The sequence below is a fragment of the Agelaius tricolor genome, unplaced genomic scaffold, assembly GCF_023055355.1.
Source record: "Agelaius tricolor isolate 1412-34295 unplaced genomic scaffold, bAgeTri1.0.p SCAF_60, whole genome shotgun sequence".
Lineage (NCBI taxonomy): Eukaryota > Metazoa > Chordata > Aves > Passeriformes > Icteridae > Agelaius > Agelaius tricolor.
In genome coordinates, this window is record NW_027269320.1 from 1565001 (window position 1) to 1569647 (window position 4647).

The following is a 4647-nucleotide window of genomic DNA, read 5'->3' on the forward strand; positions in this document are numbered from 1 at the left end:
ATGTCCTAGGCTTCGGGGTAGACCTGATGGCCGAGGCCCCTAGGGTAGACCTGTTGTCCCGGGCCTCCGGGGTAGACCTGTTGTCCCAGGCCCCTTGGGGTAGACCTGATGTCCTAGGCTTCGGGGTAGACCTGTTGTCCCAGGCCTTCAGGGTAGACCTGTTGTCCCGGGCCGCCGGGGTAGACCTGTTGTCCTAGGCTTCGGGGTAGACCTGTTGTCCCGGGCCGCCGGGGTAGACCTGTTGTCCCGGGACCGCCGGGGTAGGCCTGATGTCCTAGGCTTCGGGGTAGACCTGATGGCCGAGGCCCCTAGGGTAGACCTGTTGTCCCGGGCCTCCGGGGTAGACCTGTTGTCCCAGGCCCCTTGGGGTAGACCTGATGTCCTAGGCTTCGGGGTAGACCTGATGGCCGAGGCCCCTTGGGTAGACCTGTTGTCCCAGGCCCCTTGGGGTAGACCTGTTGTCCCGGGCCGCCGGGGTAGACCTGTTGTCCCGGGCCGCCGGGGTAGACCTGATGTCCTAGGCTTCGGGGTAGACCTGTTGTCCCAGGCCTTCAGGGTAGACCTGTTGTCCCAGGCTCCTTGGGGTAGACCTGTTGTCCCGGGCCGCCGGGGTAGACCTGTTGTCCCGGGCCGCCGGGGTAGACCTGATGTCCTAGGCTTCGGGGTAGACCTGATGGCCGAGGCCCCTAGGGTAGACCTGTTGTCCCAGGCCCCTTGGGGTAGACCTGATGTCCCGGGCCGCCGGGGTAGACCTGTTGTCCCGGGCCTCCGGGGTAGACCTGTTGTCCCGGGCCGCCGGGGTAGACCTGATGTCCTAGGCTTCGGGGTAGACCTGTTGTCCCAGGCCTTCAGGGTAGACCTGTTGTCCCGGGCCGCCGGGGTAGACCTGTTGTCCTAGGCTTCGGGGTAGACCTGTTGTCCCGGGCCTCCGGGGTAGACCTGTTGTCCCACGCCGCCGGGGTAGACCTGTTGTCCCAGGCCCCTTGGGTAGACCTGTTGTCCCGGGCCCCTTGGGGTAGACCTGTTGTCCCGGGCCGCCGGGGTAGACCTGATGTCCTGCGCTTCCGGGGTAGACCTGATAGCCCAGGCCCCTTGGGGTAGACCTTTTGTCCCAGGCCCTGGGGGTAGACCTGGTGTCCCCGGGCGGGCCCTCGCCTACGGCAGCCCGGCCCCTTGGCTAGACCTGTTGTCCCAGGCCCCTAGGGTAGACCTGTTGTCCCAGGCTCTTGGCTAGACCTGTTGTCCCGGGCCGGCCTTGGCCTACGGCAGCCTAGCAAGCGGCAAAAGGATGCAGACAGCGCCGGGGAGGCTGATGGGGGAGGGCGGGGCGCCCCCAACCGCCCATGGCCGGCTGCGCTTGCCACAGAGCGGGCAGGGCCAGGGGCCGGGGCAGGGCCAGGGAGAGAGGGCACGCCAGAGCGTGAATGCCTATGGGCGGGCCGGCGGGCGGCTGCGCGCGCGCGGGTGGCAGGGGGCCGGGTGGAGGTGGCTGGGGAGGGGTTGGCGAGGGGGCGGGGAGGGTTGGCCGCGCCTTCCTTTCACGCGCAGCGGTGTGGTAGCCTGCAGGCGTGGCCGTGCGTTAGGGTTAGGGTTAGTTGGGGGGGGGGGGGGGGGGGGGGTTAGGGTTAGGGTTAGGGTTAGGGTTAGGGTTAGGGTTAGGGTTAGGGTTAGTGGGGGGCGGGGGGAGTTAGGGTTAGGGTTAGGGTTAGGGTTAGGGTTAGGGTTAGGGTTAGTGGGGGGCGGGGGGAGTTAGGGTTAGGGTTAGGGTTTGTTGGGGGGGGGGGGGGGGTGCGTGTCACTGTTTCTGTCTCTGTGCAGACGAGGGCCGGTGGCTTCGTGCCGGCCCCGGGCGCCTCGGCACCGAGTCCCCACGGCCCCCTAGAGTCACGTCGAGGGCCCAAGACCTCTGCGGACCGTGAAACAACCCGCCCGAAAGCTACACACAGCGCCTGTGTGCTGGCGGCGGTGCCGGCGGCCGCCGTCGCCTCTACCGGCGGGCGGGGCGGGGCGGGGCGGGGAGGGGAGGGGAGGGGAGGGGCGCGGCGGGGCGAGCCGCATCGGGGCCAGGGCGGCCGGCCTGGGTAGGTTCCACCCCAGGAGGGCGTGGCGGGGCAGGGCGGGGGGTGGGTGGTGGGGGCGCTGTTTGGCCAGGTCAGCGTGTCAGCAGGCAGAGCACCGGCCTCGGCTTGCCCGTCGGCTCGGCTGGGGGCGCTTCCGATAGGAAAGAAAAAGAAATCCAATGGGTCAATTTTTGGGTTGGTTTGCTTTCCCGGATAAGTTTCTCGTTCCAAGCAAATAGAAGAGCCATTCTTTCAGGAAAGGAGAAAAGAAAAAGGGGCGGGGCGGGGCGGGGGGGGGGGCCCGGGGGGGTGGGGGACAACCCAAGAAAACCCAAATCCAAACCACAAGCCCCCCAACCCCCCAAAAAAAACCAACCTCAAAAATCAGTATCAGAGAAAGCCAAAGCAACTGGAAAAAACCCCCCAAAAACCCCCAAAACAGCCCCCCCGAAAAACAAAACAAAAGAAAATACCAAAGCAAACCCAAACCAAATCCCCCCAAAGAACAACAACAAAAAAATGGAAAACATGTCATGGTCTTGAAAGGGGGGGTGGGGTTGGGGTTCATTGTGTGGGACGGGGGGTCGATCGAGCCATCTGGCTCCGGGGTGTTATGAGGCTGTGAGCTTCACCCGGCTCTGGGGTCGCTGGGCACGGCGAGGTGCCCGGGCGGCGGGCGACAACAGGGGGACAGGAGGTCAACCATGGATCCGAGCCGGACCCGGCTCATCAGGTCTACCCCGGCTGCGGCCGGGGACATCAGGTCTACCCCGGCTCCGGTCGGGGACATCAGGTCTACCCCGGCTCCGGCCGGGGACATCAGGTCTACCCCGGCTGCGGCCGGGGACAACAGGTCTACCCCGGCTGCGGCCGGGGACATCAGGTCTACCCCGGCTCCGGCCGGGGACATCAGGTCTACCCCGGCTCCGGCCGGGGACAACAGGTCTACCCCGGCTGCGGCCGGGGACAACAGGTCTACCCCGGCTCCGGCCGGGGACATCAGGTCTACCCCGGCTCCGGCCGGGGACATCAGGTCTACCCCGGCTCCGGCCGGGGACATCAGGTCTACCCCGGCTCCGGCCGGGGACATCAGGTCTACCCCGGCTGCGGCCGGGGACATCAGGTCTACCCCGGCTCCGGCCGGGGACATCAGGTCTACCCCGGCTGCGGCCGGGGACAACAGGTCTACCCCGGCTCCGGCCGGGGACATCAGGTCTACCCCGGCTCCGGCCGGGGACATCAGGTCTACCCCGGCTCCGGTCGGGGACATCAGGTCTACCTCGCTCCGGGGTCCGCCGGGGGCCGGCCTTGCCCCCTGGTGGCGGGCGCCGGCCGGGGACATCAGGTCTACCTCGCTCCGGCGGGACTTAGTGCAATTTCGGCGCCGGCCGGGTAGACCTGTTGTCTCGGCCGTCTGCGGAAGTTCACCAAGGGGTCGCTGTTGTCGGCCGCCTCCGGCTGCGTCATGGTAGGCGGCGGCCTGCGTTGGCGCCCCTCCCCGGTCGAGCTGCATTGGTCCTCTTGGAGGCCTGGCCGGCTTTGGACTCGTCTGTCCGTCTTATGGGAGCGAGGTGACGGGCCGCATCCCCGCAGGTTGACCCCGTACCTGCGTCCGAGGCGGAGCGGAGCGGCCGCGCGTGCGGTCGCCAGGGCCAAGCGAGTGCCGCCTAGCCGGGACGAAGCGCGCGTGCCTTTGTGTCCCGGCTGCCGTCCTTCCCAGGGAAAAGTGGGTCCAGTTGGCGAGGCGAGAGAGAAGGGGCCGCGCGAAAGAGCCGGATCCGCGGAGGCGAGAGAGAAGGGCCGCGCAAGAGCGGATCCGGAGAAGGCCGAGAGAGAGCAAGAAGGGCGAAAGACGATCCGAGAAAGCTGCTCGCCGGCCCCGAGGCGAGGCGGGGGAGAGAGAGCCGAGAGAGCGAGCCCAGAGAGAGTTGCCGAGAGAGGAGAAGAGAGAGAGAGAGAAAGAGAAGCCGCGAGCGTGTCCCGCTCCGGCCCGGCTTCTGCCGGTCGATTGGCCACGGGGGGGGGCGGCCCCCCCCGGGCACCGGTGGCGGGCGAGGCGGCGGCGCCTCGTCCCTTTTCTGCCCGGCCTTAAGCCGGGGGCCCGCTCGGCGGGCGCGGTTTTGGGCCCGTCGGTCCGCCTCGGCGGTGGCGGCGGTGCTCGGCCCGCGTTGGAGAAGCCGTCCCCCTCCCTCGGCCTTAAGCCGGGGACCCGCCTTGTGGCGGGCAGAATTTTTGGGCCTAGTTCTTTTTCTTTTTTTGAACTTGCCGGGCCCGGCACCCGACGGAGAGCCCCCCGGACTGGTCCTGGGCGAGGCGGCGGCGCCTCGCCTACCTCGGTCGTGGCCGGAATCGACCGAGCCGCTTGTGCCGGGCGGGGCCGGCTTTGCCGCGCCGGGTGGGTTGCTTTCGGTTGAGGCGGGGCGGAGTGTGGGGGGCACCCGCCAGGCCTCCTCCGCGGGCCTTCTTTCTTTTTCTCTGGCGGCCCTAAGCCGCGGCACTGAGGAGCGTTGCGACGACAGCGCGAGGCGGGATGCCGGTGAGTCCGTGGTGGGGAGGCAGTTGAGGCCCGTCACTCGGCCCCCCCGCC